The sequence below is a fragment of the Plectropomus leopardus genome, chromosome 11, assembly GCF_026936395.1.
Source record: "Plectropomus leopardus strain MGB_pleo_1.0 chromosome 11, ASM2693639v1, whole genome shotgun sequence".
Classification (NCBI taxonomy): Eukaryota; Metazoa; Chordata; class Actinopteri; order Perciformes; family Serranidae; genus Plectropomus; species Plectropomus leopardus.
In genome coordinates this window covers 4,207,092-4,224,281 of record NC_142186.1, presented here as the reverse complement: position 1 = coordinate 4,224,281, position 17,190 = coordinate 4,207,092, and the positions used below count along the sequence as shown (strand labels likewise).

Sequence of the window (17,190 nt, the reverse complement as noted above, 5' to 3'; positions counted from 1 at the left end):
AGTCCATAGTCATAGCATAAGGCAAACTTGGAAAACTGAAAACATATGGGGCCAATATTATAGATACTATTTGCAAGCAAGTTTGGAGCACCAAATGTTGGGCCCTCTGCATAAGCAGTCTCTGTGGGCCCCTCGCCATTCCTCTCATGGTCTATGTCTCTACATACTTTTTGAAAAAGAAAATCCCACAGTCAGTTTCCTCTTTCTTTCTTTCTTTCTTTCTTTCTTTCTTTCTTTCTTTTTTTCCTAATTTCCATGTTTTTTTGATGAAAGCCATGACAGTGAACATCACTGCGTTGGTTAGTGGAAGAGAGATCTATGATTAATGTATTGTACTTCTATTTTAAAGCCCTCTGGGTGGTTTCTAGACAAAATCCTTGGAACATAAAAGGGTTTAGGAAGAACCCCTGAGTTGGTTCTAGATGAAACCCCTGGGATATGAAAGTGTTCTCAATTGAACACTCTGGGTAGTTTCTAGATGAAAAATTTGGAATATGAAAGGGTTCTCAATAGAACCCCTTGGATGGTTTCTAGATGAAAGCCTTAGAATACAAAAGGGTTCTCTGTAGAATCCCCTGGGTGGGTTCTTGTTAGGACTCTTAGAGGGAGGAAAGTTTCTGCATGGAACACACAGAGAGGGTTTTGGGTGGAACCATTACATAACTCAAGAATTGTTTTGCAAGTGTTTTCTGTAGAACATTTCATTGGGGTTCGGCATTACCCTCCATGTTGGGTTCTCAGCTGATGCCTCTGAAAGTGTTCTAGTTTGAACTTTAATAAGAAGGTTCTACAGGGAACCAAAAAGGGTGCTTCTATGGGAGCAAGCCATAGAATCCTGTATGGTTCTAGTAAGCACCTTTATTTAGAAGGGTGTAGCTGTGTTTTAAGATGAGTACAAGTGCAGGGGCGGACTAAAACATTTTGCACCTGGACAGGGGCCTCAGACAGCTTGAGCTATTTTTTATACAAAGTTCAGTCTTTAAACCCATTTATTCAGCCAATTTTAATTTAATTATGGCATTACCAAATTTTTCATCCAAGGCTTTTCAGGCCCCCCACTCCCACTCCCTACAATGCCCCTGTTTGCAAATGTGTGTGTAGAGTTGCAAAACTACATCTCAGTCAGTAATGTGTAAAGGCACAAACAACTGTGTTTTTAATCAACGAAAATCATAAAGAGAAAGCCATCATGACGTGGAAAAAGTGCTCTGAAAGTAAAACTCCCTCAAAAGCAATGGCATCAAATATATTGCAGGACAAATCTGTCACTGAAGGTGTTAAATGTTCTTTCATAAAGTCTTCATACAGTCTCATGGTTTGTGATCTATTGGCTGCTGGGTTTTTTCGTCATTAGAGGATTCCAGAGGAACAGACTGAGGTGTGAAGGTGTTTCCTCTGCTTCTCTCACACACTTGCTAACATGATGATAAAAATAGCAAACAGCCAAGAGAAGCCTGCTAATTGAAGACCTTGACTCAGAGCGATGCAGCTCAGATCCTGACATACAGTATCATCTACTACACAACTATGGTTCCAACTAGTATGAGCAAAAAAAACCTTTACCGAGTTTTTTTTTTTTTTGCCAATAATCAGAATTGATATTTAATTATTTTAGTTAAGTTATAGCCCATTTGACTTTTAACAAAAGTCCAGAATGACAGTCATTGGTCTGACTCTACCACTGTAACAAAAGGAAAGTCTTTCTACACTTGTGAAAAGAATTACTCTTTTTCCAAAAGGGATATTTTTGCCTAGAGATACCGAACGTCACCTGAAGGCTCGGACTTAGCCTAAGAGCAAGTATATTTTCAGAACTAGTTAAATGTTTAAAGAGAGTGAAACCAGGGAAAAAAAGTCTACTGAGATTCCAACTTTGACCTATCCAAGACATGTAATTAGAGAATAAAGAGAAAACTAAAATATACAGGATCTCACAAACATTTTAATTGAAATAAAATAAGATAAAAGTTAAAAAGCCATTATTCACGTTTTAGACGGTAAGCCATAGTTGGATTTACCTTGAGTTACTCTGTTTTGTTTTTATTTCAAATCTCTGTTTGTCAGTAATTCCAGGCAACAACAAACCTGTATACTTTTTTACCCATTTCAGTTCAAATCTCAGTTCAAACACAGAAAAGAAGAGTCTTTTGACCTTAAACCGTACTGATGCCCAAAGACTAGAGCCATAAAGACTCTCGAGGAAGATGGAGACAACCTCAGGATGGCCTTATAAATAAATGTCAGGCAGTGAATTGATCTCTGCATATAAAGAGATGGCCATCCAACCACAGCATACAAATCACTGTAAGGTGTTGTAAATTTGCTACCAGTGTCAAATCTCAGGGTACTATGTGAAAAAAGGGAGGAAAAGAAGCAGTAGTAGTATCTAAAACAATGAATTTATAGACTATACACTTGTAGTTTAAAATAGGCAATTGTTAATAAAATGCCTGAGAAATGAACAAAGGAAGCAAGCTCCCTTGAGATGTTGCGATCTACCTGTTATGCATGAATAATATACTGTTTCCCAAAAACAGCATTTAATTTCCTTAGTCAGGATTAAAGGGCAGCTTAGGGTCTGAGATTGAACACTTTTAAAATCTAACTGCGGCTAATTATTAAGGCTGAGCAGTAACTGATGGTGTCATTTGTTACGCAAAGGATGTTAATTATAAACTAAAGAGGACTGAGTACACATCCATGTGGTACACCTCTAGCATAGTGCATCTTTCAAGTATGTTCAGTGACAATGCAAAAGGCACTCTGCCCTTTAAGTAGAGAGGCAGAAAGTATAACCTGGTATTAATAGAGTGCCCCAGGAATGACTCCTAAAACCTGGAGATAAGTTAGCATTTTGGCACTCCCGCTTTTCTCATCTCAAGGTCAGCAGGTTTTTTGAATAAGTTTTTGGTCAGATGCCGGGAATATGGTAGTGTAAATATGGTAATGTGGGGAACCAGGCCGATACCACTTGCATCTATCTACGGTATAAATGTCATCCCTTGAGCATTCTATATGCATTTCCAGTGTCCACATTAAGATCTGACTGCAATGCGCTCACTCTGTCCAGCTCAAACAACCAAACGGTTGAAGCTGTACCCAAGCATTTGCTAAGCCATAGCTTCATAAATGGATAGTTTGTAATATGAATTTCCAATTTTCGCTTGTATACTTTCACAGGATCAAATTGAAAGCAGAAACTTGTTCTTGTCTTGCCTCCATCAATAAGTGAGTCTTGAATATTAATATGTTCTCTTGCTGCTTTCTCGCTAGTAGTTTAACATGCTAATTTGCTTATGGCTGCTACCTCACTGGTTTGGAACAGTCAGGCCTGATTTCATATTTACCATTTTGCTGTAAGAGAATTAAAAATGCCCTTGTGTTCAATTTGATCACTATGCATCCCTGACCACCTCTGGAGGTGGTTTGGCTAACTGGAACAAAATCAGTCCTCAAAGCATTTGGACATTTACACCTGTGCTTTTATGTGGTCAAGAACTGTCCGATTGGATTCTCGTATTGGATTTTGCACTCAGCAATTTGGTACGCCACCTTATATGATGCTAACAGTGCTCGCTGGTTTACTGAAGTAGCATTTACAAAGCGGGATGATTGTTGGCAATATTCGACAAATTTTCACTGAAAAAACTCAAGCAGCTTATCAGCGTGATTGGGGTGTAATGTCTTTAAGTGACGCCTTAATTTATTTGGCTTCATGCTGTCCGCTGCCAACATTGTTAGACACAGTAAACACACCGGTCTTTCCTCGTCTCCCACCGTAGTCACAGTGAAGCCAAGCGCTACATATGCTTCGTCATATTTCCTTGTCTTAGCTTTCAGGAGACTTTCGTTTGTCTCATTATCTCCGTCTCTCTCCGCCTTTCTTTTCATCCCTGTTCAATATTTTTCCATGGTGTCTCTTGAGGGTTTGTTCACTGCACTTCATATCTCCTGCTCTGTGCTGTGTGTGCGCATGCTCGGTGCAAAAAAAACCCTATACCATAGAGCTAATACTCCCTGCACACACTCTGACAATGAGAGCGCCACTGCCACCTACTGCCAAGGATGTGCAATTACACTCTATTCTAGTCTGGCAAAAAAAAGCATGTTCCCCGGGGTTACAAGTGCCCCCCTGGCATCGCACTGCACCCCCCCACAATTTGAGAAGGACTGGTATAAATCAGTGATCAGTGCTGCACCTCATGGTTTCCTAAACAGAGAGTTAATGTTACCATTCACCACCTTTAAATCTGTGATAATTGCACTTTTTGTGCTGTTTTCTTCTCACAATAAACTAACTAATTGTGTCTCTACATTAAAAAAATAGGCTGTTAGGGGGTGGTTCAATTCCTATTTTTGAAAGTCCGTGCAAGATAAGAGTTTGGTATTTTTTATAGTGCATTTATTTTTAAACACATACTTTCGCAAAACATTGGACAATCTACACATTTTTGATTTGGGCTCAGAGACAAGTTGGCCACACTGATGCTGGAAGATACATGTATTGTATTTTAATGCATATAAATACCTTTGTCAACCAGCCAGCGTAAAGCTCAGTTAATGCTTGGCTGCTCTCTCGACAGTTATCTCCAAACAAAAGGCACCATGTAGCACCTCACCCAGCTTTTATACCTTAGCAACAGGAATGATTAAGTGATCAAAGAGTTACTTCCACAGCTCCAGCTGTTGTCATTTCACTCATGAATGAGCAGAGAAATAAACAGAGGTAAAATATATAATCGTATCTGTTTGGAATTAATGTTTTCTGACTTCCTGGCAAGTTTCATCCTGACAAGAAACTGTCTAATCACACTGCATGAGAGTCTTTGACATGACATTACAAAATTGCACATTAGAAACAATTATGCCTGATGGAACCATTTTCAAACAAAACAGCTTAAAATTTGGGGGTTTCTTGGGGTCTTAGTACTATGTAGCTCCACCTTTCATGGTTGTAGTCTTTTTGAAAGCCATGTTGCAAAAGTACACCTCTGCCTCCGGATGTTTCCTGCCACTCTACTGTCTCGTAAAAGTAAATGCATACTTCTTCAAAAAAAAACCAAGCATTGTTTCAAATTTACAAGCAAATTCAACTAACCAGTAAATCTTCTCAATTTAACCATGAACTACATCAATTCATACTGCAGTTAAAAAAGGGTCCATATCACTTTTATTGGTAAGATGATACTGTTTCCCAATCACTTCCAGAACTGTTACAAATAACTGCTACAAAAATGATTCATGTTACCATTTTTTGGTCGGCTGCTGCAGTGGTTAAAGTTCGGTTGGATCTTAACACAAAAAGTTGATTCTGGGAAATATGGTTTCAGTTACGATACTGTCCAAACATGTAATGTTTCAGATGTCACTCATCTGAACAGGAAATTTGTTGGTGACGTATTAACTCATTGAACTTTACCATTGAAATAGGGCATCGTGATATGAGACTATCGTCTTGGATTCTGAATATCGCAATTTCATAAATATTGTCTTTTCCTGATTTTAAAGGCTGCAATTACAATAAAGTGATTTGATACCCAACTGTTCTTGCTGCTCTCTGATGTACCTTTACTAACGTAGTCCTTATATCCACATTACTGAAGATTATTTATCAAAAATATCATTGTGTAAATATTTTTTCATGCACCAATAGTCAACCCTAAAATATCTTAATATCAATATCAAAATGTTTTGTCACAAATATAGGGAAAGATGCTTTTCTCCATATTGCCTAGCTCTAAATTAACAGTAGAGGTCGACTGATAGTGGATTTTCAAAGGCCAATAGTTTGGAGCATAAAAACGTCAATAGCAGATTATTCACCCAATTTCCACCACCTCATGAAAAAAACTGCCACTCAGAAATGAACAGTCTTTGACTTTATCAGAAACTGGATAACTGCTCAACGGATCGGGCAAAGTCAAATAAATAGATATCTAAATAAATGAATAAATACGTATCACTGAATACCCAAGAAAAAGTCATTAAATAAATATATAGATCTAGAGCTAAACATCAAACTCAAAGTAATTCATAAAAAATATGGATCTCAACATCAAAACAAATCTAGTTGGGAGTGACTGGATATTTATTTTAAAACTTTGAGACTTAAACTATTATTTTCCCTCACGGTCAACTTGAGTATATTTTTGGATACACTATGTCATTACCTTTACTTTGATTTGTGGAGTTTCAATGCAAAACTAATTATAGTGGATTAATTTTGTATTTTTTAAAAAATACTAAAACATGATTAAGTCTAAACCTACTAAATGGCTGGTCAGTGTATGAATGCTCAGCCCGTTCTCATTCCAACATTGTCAAATACAGCCATTTTTGCTGTGCTTTGGCATAAAAACCCAATGCTAAGAGCCATCTTTTGCATGGCATGATATACCTCATCCAACAAACCCCAGACTTTCATGCAGGAGTCCAGTGTTCTCTTCCTGTCTGAATGTCAGTTAATATGAATGTAAATTAAACTGAATGTCTTTGGGGTTTTTTCTACACCTTACCATGTGCCTCTTTTGCCTAAACCTAACCGCCAATGCCAGCATATGTGTTTGTTGATGTCCCAGCATTGGTTGCCATGTGCTTTTGTTGCATAAACATAACCATGTGCAGCGTAATCCCAACATGTGCTTGTGTTGACATCATGGCATCAGCATCCCAGAACTTAAAGAACAGATGCAGAGGAACATCTACAGCATAATATGTAGACTCGGAAATCCACTGTGGCAATATGTGACTACCTGGGATGTGAATACGTTGGAATGCTCTTAATTGCTTTTAATTTGAAACAGGAAGTGGTGGCAATCATTCAGCCAAAGACATTCATATTTATAGGTCTTCATGTTTGTAGTCCAGCTAAAAAGTCATGCAAATACACGTTAAAAGAAAGAACAGTATGTCATCCACTGATCAGCTCCTTTTTGCTGCATTTAAAGCAACCCTTCCCTAACACTCTTCAGCTCTGGTTGATGTACGTCCCTGCATGACTGGAGGAGGCTGCGCAGCCATCAGCCACAATCAGAGCCAAGTTCTGCACCTATCATACCGACATCAATCAATCAATCAATCAATCAATCAATCAATCAGCCAATCAGCCAAAGCAATCAATTGGTCAACCTCTTATTAAAAGTAAAAACTCCCTCTGTTAGCTAGATGACTAGCCAAGCAATTAGGTGCTACATTTCCTCACAGGTACTTTGCATGTCTGTTTCAACACCTACATCCGCTCATATTGGCAGCGCACACAAATTCCATCCTCCATATGAATAATCGTCCAAAGCAATTGCAAGTAAACAACGATTCAGAGCTGAGCATGAGGGCTGAGGTGTGAATGTAGCCATTTAGGCTCTTTGTGGTGTAGCTTTGTGGCTGTTAGATGAATGTCAGCCTAAGTTCCTGTCTCACTCCGCACATTGGCCAAGCCTCATTAAGCACCTTTCCCAAGCTCCTTGTTTCGTCCTAATTAGGAAAGCATGATCTGGTGAACCTCCAAGCAAAGATCTTCTCCCCACAGTGCTGTCGAGAAGCCATTAGGAACTTTCAGGACATTGGATATTGGCATATTTCACCTTTCAAGTGGCTTTTTTTTGTGTATTTGTGTGCAACTAGCCTGTCTGTGCAGAATGATTGCTGTGTATTTACTCCAAAGCATGGTGAGTGTCACACACAAAGCGATCTGTGAAGCTCCCAGGCAGCAGAATAGCACTGCCTGTCTATGTCACCCAGCCCTGTGTCTACAGTCCCTCTCTATATCGCCTTTAATCCATCTCCTATCATCCCGCTGACTGTCTCCTCATCACCCATCTATTCATCTCCCCTCTTTCAATGACTCCCTCTGTCCCCCCTCCCCTCCTCTTCCTCCCTCTGATGTCACAAATTCAGATATGAGGTTCTCTGATAGCACACAGCCTTGGACACTGCAGCCTTGTTTGGAGAGGGAGTGATCAGAAGGATGAGAAGGACGGAGGGGAAGGGCGAGTGAGTTGACAGCGCGGGTATTTTCCAAAGCAGCGGTAGGATGTAAGACGCAGAAACAAAGGAGGACATCTAGGTTAAAAAAACATGCATGAATGCCTCTGAAAAGGCCTGTGTTGTGTTGCCGGCTTGCCTCATCCCCGTGACTCGGAGCCAGCCGTGCCTGTCAGGGCACTACTGTTGAGTCTATTTATGTTATCTGCTCTCTTTCTTGGGGATAAAACAGTTGACTGCTAATATTCATACCTGGGGCTGAGCGGTGGGGGGCGGTGGGTGTGTGTGTGTGTGTGAAACCTGGCACTGTCCCAGAAATACATGTGCTGTCAGACAGTGGACATGTCCTGTACACTTGACTGTCCTCAGAGTGTTTGGGCAGGTCTTAATGGCACTGTGACAAAAATGGACTTTTCTTGCAACAAAATATCGTGGAAACACCATAAATACCCATGGGCGGGTTAGGCCGGTGGCCTCTCTATTTCTTTGTTGATTTTATGTGTTTAGTATAATAGACAGGAAGTTGATGTGGGACTAACATCTGCAGGGCCTTGATTTCAAAATGTTATTATTCATGAGAGGTCAAATATACATTTAACCCCTTGCTTTCAGATGCCTTTCATGAAAACTCAAACCTTTGAACCCAAGCAAGTTGGTGCAATTTCTTCCAAAAACATGGGGGAAAAAGCAGTAAGCAACATGGTAGACATGTTCCACAAATTGCAAGAAATTAGTAGATTTATAACTTTTTAAAGCTAGGGAAAAATGTTTAGTGAAAAAGAAAAAAAAGCTAGGGAAAACTATATTTATAATTATCATGATTACATATTTAAAATTTTATTACACAATTATCATACATTTTTATGCACTTTTTTCAAGTCTAGTTTGTTATTCCTTTCTTTTATTTTTCGTTTGTTTGTTTTTCCAAATTTTCAGGTAACTTTCTTGTGCTTTTTTTTTTTTTTTTTTTACTAATTTCTTGCTAATTTTGAGGTCATTATTTTCTTGAATTGCTCACTGCAAATTTCCCATGTTTTAAACGTTTAAAAGTAATTGAGGACTTATACAGGATTTCTCTCACATTAATTTATGTTTGGCGGTCTGCCATGATTAAAATGTGCACTGCCATGAATAGATTTTCTATTTTTGGAGCAGGAGGGTTGATTAGGATGGGATTGAAATATATATACCATTCATTTAACTAATGCACCACACTGTCTGTGTGCAGAGTGTACTCTGGCCACAGATGGTGCAGTAGAACATCTGGAGCATTTAAAGAGAAACTTTCATTCTGCTGAGTCTAAAAGTTTGCATCTACTTGCAGCTGCTGCTCCTCTCATCCATTTATGAGATCTGATCAGCTCTGAACTCACATACTGAACAATTAACTACCCTTAAAGTTTCAAACTGCTGCCGAGGGAAAAAAATAACTCATGGAGAACTTTGCCTGCGCTGCATTCACAGACCCGCAAAAACATCTGAATTTAGAGAGGGGACACAGAATGATACAAGGGGACACGTACAAGATTTGAAAGCAAAAAAATGTGCTTTTTTAGTGGGAAACACTGATGGCCATGTTATGATAGAATTCAAGATATTTCCACCATGTATTGCTGCAGGAAAGGCACAAATTGGTGCGTAAAAATTCACCTGAATGCAGGAAATTAGATGTTTGATGCTAACATTTTCTGGAGGGGAACCCCTACCCTCCCCCGTTTCTTATGTGTCCCGTTCAACAAAATCTACACCTTTGGGAATGCCAATGGGTTCTGCAGGTTTTTCTCTGATGGAGATGGAGTTTTTACATATAACCCTAGGTGGTTGATGCATTAGTAAAGGGAAGGGTTGCATTTAACAGTAGATAGAAGAAAATACACAGAGGGACCATTGGTATCAATATAAAAAGGGTGCTTTTAACATAATTTGACCTTTTAATACCTAAAATATCCTTACCTCTGAATATATATCCACTGTTTTACTGCTTTAAAGAGCAGCTAACCCAAACATGCCTTGTAATAGTTTAAACTTTCTTTTTGATGGTTTTTATATCAACTATTGAATGGGTCTGGATGTATCAAATTAAAATTACGCACTATATCAATCAACTATGACATCTTAACACTGGCGATATATTAAAGCATATATGCGCCAAAACATTAGCGTCTATATAAAGTTGTGCACATTCAGTGTCAAGAGCTGAATTCGCTGGTTTGCTTTGTCTTTGCCATACTCTGAAAACCTCATCCTCACCTGTTGAAATACACACTTTTCCATGAAAACACTCAGTGTGACTCTGCATTTTCAGCTCTGTCCTCTTATAGGAAAGCCCACATTAAGCCACTATAAATCAGCAGTGATCAGTTCAGCACAAAAGCTAATGGAAATTTAACCTGTCTCATCCAAGGGGACAGGCTGATGTGTTTTTATAGCGCCCTCAATAGCATGCTCTGAAAATGTCCTGAAATTGAGCGAAATTACCACCAGAATTTTTTGTCATAATGTCAACCAAACAAGGAACAACGCCGAAGTCGGCAAAAAAAAAACTCCCTAACCCAAAATCCAACCAAAATACTGTTTTGAAAGTTGCCAAAAAAACAGCAGCCCACCCTGCCTGTCTTAACCCCATCACTTTGTGCCTGCAGCATGCCATAAATTGGACATTAGTGAGTCTTACTGCAGCACAAGGAGAGCTGAGGGAGGCTCCTTGCACCAGAAGGGGACAATGAATGACAACCCATTTTGTGGCAAATAAGACTGCTGGCTATCAGTGAGTGATACCAGGCTGACTGAAAGTGCGCCACAGCAATAGGCTCAGAGCATTCATCTGCCTACTCCACTGCAAAGAAATCAGCTACGTGCCTCTGGTCTCTCCCACAAGCATCACTGAGCATTATTTGCCTTCATCATCATGTGTTACTAAGACATGGCTTGAACACATTCTTCATGCATTACAGCAGTTATAAAAGCACATGCAATATTTTTTATTTAAATCAAGCTTTAAACTTTGTGTAGGTGACCATTTAAGATTAAATGGCCAAAAGAGAAACACAAAAGGTACTAAAGCTTACTAAGCGTTTTTGTTTCTTTATTTTATTTTATTTTTTAGCTTTGTCCGTCTTCACACTAACAACTCTGTTTTATAGCCACTAAGATGTCAAAGAATATTATCTAGACCTTACTTTATTAAAATATGTCAAACTCTGACAAACCATGCACCAGATTTGAGAAGTGGAGAACCCACACGCCAAACTCAATTTAAGAAAAGCATGCATATAAATGCAGCCCTGGCTACAGGCAACATTGCTCTGAAAACTGGGCATTATAGGCTACGAGTTGCACATCAGCTGGTGTTTTCCAAAATCACATCACCAACATCAACATCATAAAAAGCACAACGTTTTGACTGAATTGAAACTTCAGAAATTGATCTGAGGAGGCGATTTAAAAAGTTAAAATGCATGTGCTGACTGAAATAAATACCGCTGGGTGTGTTTCATGTGTGCCGCTGAGAAGAGTTGCGCTCATTCATAATAAAAATGTGACGAATTATGCCCAAACTGGTGTTTAACCTTTGCGCACGAGCATAAATGTGTTAAATTAGACGATTTTTAAACGAAGTTCGGCGACACTGTATCCCCGGAGAAACGTGGCTCTTTTCCGTTCTCGCGGGCGCACTGAGGAGCCCAGACGGCGTCTGTCCACCAGCGGTGCGACTCCCTGACAACATACCGGTTGGGTGTGTGAGACTTGAAAAAATACTCCCCTAACAGACTAACCACATTTGAAATGAGACCACAGCAAGAAAAAAATATACAGAATATGTGATAACAGTGTCTTTTTTTTAGCTATTTTGGCCCCAAATCGCCCAAGAACAGTGACAAAATCAACACGCATCTGACCAAAACAAGACGCAGAGGCAACACAAAACAAGCTGTGTTGATAGCATGTATGTGCAGCAAACTTAAAGAGCAGCGCTGTCAATAACAGGTCAAAAACAGTGAAAGTGATTCATTTAAGAACATGTGAATTTACCTTGAGTAAGTTAGCAGTCCCTTTGATGCATCCTGCCAGTGGTCAGAGCTCGTTCACAGGGCAATTCCAAAAGCCTGGGGATAAGTCCGAGGATAAGTCCACAAACGTCCTTATAAACGGAAATTTCGCCTTCTTTTGAGGAAAATAGATGTTAATTTGGGGAAAATAAGAGGTGGAAAACTCAGAGAGGAGTTCCGACTGTCCGCTAGTTCCGACTGTGCTTCCCGGTGTAAAAATGGGTTCAGAAAATCCCGAATGTATTCACCGACAGCTGTTTTCATACATTGTTCCAAACTGAAACGTCCTCCGCTCCTCTGTACTTCATCAAGGGAAACTCCTTTTTCTTCAAAATAGTTGTTGTGTTTGTTATTCCATAAATTCTGTCTCCCAAAAAAGTTATTCTCCAAAATATTCGGGTTACACAGTCTCTCCAGGTGAATGCGAGGGTTTACCGGAGCTGCAAATCAAAGAGGGCTCGCGCGCGTCTCGGGAACCGCCGTCCCCAGCTCGCGGCTCTGGAGCGTCCTTGTCTGTCTGTGTGTCCGCGCGCAGCAACAGCCGGATTCCTTATTTGGAAGCCCGGGGCTCGCGCTACTGTCAAGAGAGTCAGGTTATACCAATATGACTTCCAGCAAAATCTTTCAAAATAAAAAAATGAGAAAAAAAATAATAATTTGGGGAAAAAGCGCTGCAATGTTTAGTCTATCTCTAGAAGCCCCTGACTAAAGCAGCACACTGAAAGGACATAAATATAAAACATCATCAACAACAACAACAACAACAACAACAACAATAATAATACTCATTTTCATAATAATAATTACTCACATTGAAATACCTTGCAAAAATAAACATGAAAATAAAAAAGAATATTACATTGCATGGGGGGTGGGGTTTTTTGCTTTTAGATTTTATTTTAAATGTCCTCGTATTTTTAAATGTTGCATTATGTTGTTGTTGTTGTTATTATTATTATTATTATTATTATTATTATTATTATTATTATTATTACAAAAGCCTGAGAATCTATTACAATGAAAAGAATAAATGATTAAGAGAGAGAATACATGATGCATTAAAAAATGAATTTACAATTTAAAAATAAATATAGGATTATGTGTTATGTAATTTTTGCTGTAAACCTAACATATGTATGTTATCATAACACATATGCATTCTGCAGCCAGCTCATAATATGAGGTACAGTGGATAAAAGTTCAAAATGTCATATCTGCCCCTGCAAATAAAAAAATGTATATGTATATAAAATAAAATAAAAAATCTTGTTTTATGAATGAATTATGTGTAAGTGTCATTATTGTTGTGGGCCTGCCCCTTTTCTGTAAATAATAAATTAATAAATAAAACAGCATTCAATAAAAAGAGGCTTCCCCCTTGGGAATGCTTTTACTTTGAAGGCAAACTCGCCCAATTTCCTGCCAGATTCGGCCTTTTACTGTGTTGAAAGCTGAGGGGGTTCCTCTCAATAGAAAATTCACCCATCAGCCCCCTCTTCTGGAGTCAAACAGCGTCAATTGGATGTTGTGTCAGGTCTGTGGCACCACCTACATTTACCACACAAAGAGGAAATGTTAAGAATAAATAGCCACAACACAGGCTATAGAAAGGCTTTCAGAGGATGGAGCTAATTCGGTGAGGAGAGTGGGAGAGACAACATCTGCCAGTTTCTCCAATGTGTCAGACTCATGCCTTCCCACTAGAGAGATTTAGTCAAATAGGGATGTGCAGGGCTGTACCTGACGCCCCTGAGGTCATGTCCTCAGTATTGTGTATGGGATTTGGGGGGTTACAACAACACACAAATTATATATAGTGGTTTTGAGGGCTGATTCTTTCTTTTTCTTTTTTTTTACTTTTTAGACTATCCTTTGGATTTTTTAAAACTTTTATGTTACTATATTATTTTATTTTTACAAAACATATTCAATTGAATTATATCTTAATAAATGATTTTCCCCAGGATAAAATGCTGGCAACATGGGCAAAGATTTGGAACAACATGTAATGAGATTAAAGGAAGAGAAAATATAACTGGATTTTAAATTAATTCATAATGTGAAAACAATGAAAACCTTATAAAATGTACAAGTTTTTTTTTGTTTTTTTGTTTTTGGTTGCTCATCAAAACTATCTCTTGGTGATGAAGTGGGCTGCATTTTGACCTCAGTGTATCTTAAAGTCCTGGCTATCGCAGCAGCTAAGGGGCCCCTGGACTAATATGAGACTCTGCGGCTCCTCCAACGTTATGTGCATTTTGCGTACATCCAGGTGCCTTTAAGTATCAACAGCACACAGCAGAACAAGGCAGCTGCATTATATTTTGCCCAGAGACCCACAAAACCAACTCCAGTGCTGGAGTGTGAACTGGCCCCAGGTTTGCTTTGTGTTAGTTTGTGATTTAACTCAGATTCTTTTCAAAATATGCATTATGATGCCTATATCACAAAAAATACTCAAGTTTTAGGTGATTAAATATAAAAATATATGTATATATATCTTGACACAGACCCCCAATAGAAGAAAGTGTCTCAAGTTTGGATAATAATGGATGAATAACCTTTAGGCCCTTATTCACTTCACATGTTACATTCAGGTTCCCACACTGTCAAATCTGAAAAAAATTGATCTTACTTAAAATAATGTTGCAAACCCATTGCCTTGATAAAGGAAAGCAAACATAACTATTAAACTTAAATTATGTTTACTTTATAGCTAATCATTAATTGTACTTATAATGTAGCCGTATTTGCTTAAGTCTGTGATATTGTGTTGTGATTATAACTTACAGAAAAGAAAATTCACTGTTGGTATGTTACAGCCTTGATGCCATGGCATCAAAAATAGTATGAATATTGATATTTTTCAAGGTATTGAATCAAAGTTAGAAATTCCAGTATTGCTGTTCCAATAAAAAGGGAATACAGCTGTGTGTGTCTTATGTTGACCTACATCAGATGATTTTTTGAGAGATGTGACCCATGAAAGTTTAGGGCCCGAAGCAGATTCTGAACACAGGCCTGGTGTTTACCACGAACAGATTAAGAGGGCATGAATCCATACAAAAAAAGGATTAAGTTGCATATTGACATTTCATTAGGGTTATAATTTATGTCTTTCAGCCAAAAAGGTGTAATGTAATTTTTTTAAAGAACAAAACTGAGGTCCTCGCATGTGCACTATGTTCATTCTGGCCCCCTGTAGTGGTGGCACTGGTAGGACCTCAGCAGCTGCTTAATTAGCATTTAAATGCCTAAGGCCAGTTAAAAGATTGACCGAGTAATAACCTTTTCAATCATTGGTCATTATTCCCTTAATGTGTTTAGTGATTATTGCCGATTTGGGTAAAAAAGACCAAAAAAAAAGGATACATGGACTACATGGTGATCAATAGGTTTTTAAAGTGAAAGTCTCAGTGGGAGATTTTAAAATAATGGGTTTTTGCATTGACTTTTTAAGTGCACAGGAATGATAAGAATATATAGGATTAGAATATATGCAGTTCACATAATCCAGTTGCAATTAATATACATTTTTGTATGCTTCAAGATCCACTCATTACTAATAGTGTATGTTATCCAAGGGGGGCAATAAAAACAGATGACATGGTCAAAGTTCTCACACTGAAAGTTAAGGTAGTGATAGATTCACGTTGCCATCTCATTCATTGAATAAAATTAAAAGAAAATGTTCCACCTGAAAAGTTACTGGCAGTCGATATGGATTTAATATTTTTTTCTCATTCTAGAGCTGCTGCTAGAGACTGCAAAACACCCTTTTATTTTGTTTTAGTTTACTAATGTATGAAAAACTTTGTGTTGATTCTCTGTTGACCAATCAACAGACTGCAATGTTACTAGCTTTGCCTTTAAGTATTGGATCAGCATCCCAGGTACCTCAAGCAAAGAGGTGGGGAAAAATGGGGATGGTAAGAAATGGTTTCAAATGTGCCATCCAAAAAAGGTATACGGAACTGTACGGAAATGAACTGAACTGAACTGAACCAATCTGCTTAGTGGAAACACAGTTTAAGAGTGCGCCGTGGTTCAGATAGGAGGCAGAAGCACCACAAAGCCCTGAAGCTTTGAAGCTGCCTGTGGTATTCTATGGTCAGCTTCCCGGCTTCAAGACACTTTGCGGCAGGGACAACGGAGCCTCATGGGCACATACCTCGCACAACTGTAAAATATCCCCAAAGGTGTTCAGCAGCCATTGATTAGTGTGGTTTTGACCACATGGTGTATGTCACATTGGAATAGATGGAATGTTAATAATGTGCATGGATGTGAATCTCACCTGGAACAGAAGAAATAGTCATCAGTATAACATCATGCACTGCTATGTGGCCCAGAGGTAACATGGAAATACCACGTCACTGTGCTCTACTCTCCAGTAGGAAGATTCCTGCCGGCTGTGCACTGAAAGCAGAGTGTTGTATAATGGCTATGTTTAGTACAGAGTAGTTCAAATGTAGTTTCCTGACGATGTGAAGAAAGAAATAAGAAGCAATTTTTAAGGTTGCTTATTATTTGGTTTCTTATAATTTTCTGTCCAAACACATCAGAGTACAACTGATAAAATCTGAATTTCACAATAAAACTTTATCTCTAATCCAAAGGGTTTTTATGAAATGGATTCAACCACTTACTAGGTGCATTTCCATCCATCTCTTATTATGTGCTATTTCAGTTAGCGCATTAAAAAGAAACCCTGAGTAGAAAGTAACCAAAAACTGGAGAAAAAAAACAAACTCAAAATTTTGCTTAAGGTTTTTAGACTTGGGGGAGGTTGAAAAGCTAGTGTGTTGATACAAGACAAATGTGAATAACTGCAAACAGGAGATTTAATGCTAATGCCATGGTTCATCCTCTAAGGAAAACAAATATCCACAGCTCATGTTGTTAAATGTTGTCCTCAGATTTAGCTCCATTACTGGTGGGGCTATAGGGAAGACAATGCTGGCAGGTCTTTACGTTGGTTGTAATTTTAGACATCCATGATCCCCAGAGGATGAATCTTAATTATTTTGGTGAATCTCCTGACTGTTCATCTAGTACAACAGCAGGTTGACATTGTTGCTTCAAAGTTAAATACTGTATCTAAACAACTATTGAACAGATTGCCGTGGCATTTTGTGCAGACATTCATTATCTCTGGGAG

General features: G+C 38.5%; 1 protein-coding gene across 12 annotated transcripts in view; it reads right to left on the bottom strand.

The window, feature by feature from the left end:
* The window catches only part of adgrb1a (adhesion G protein-coupled receptor B1a), a 189,393-nt gene extending 176,827 nt beyond the window's left edge, over positions 1-12,566 (bottom strand). For all 12 annotated transcript variants that reach the window (XM_088084965.1, XM_088084972.1, XM_088084973.1 and 9 more), the window contains exon 1: positions 12,013-12,566. The gene's annotated coding sequence lies outside the window, so the exon portion shown is untranslated. The remainder of the gene's footprint in view (positions 1-12,012) is intronic.
* Between the last annotated feature and the right edge of the window lie 4,624 nt (positions 12,567-17,190).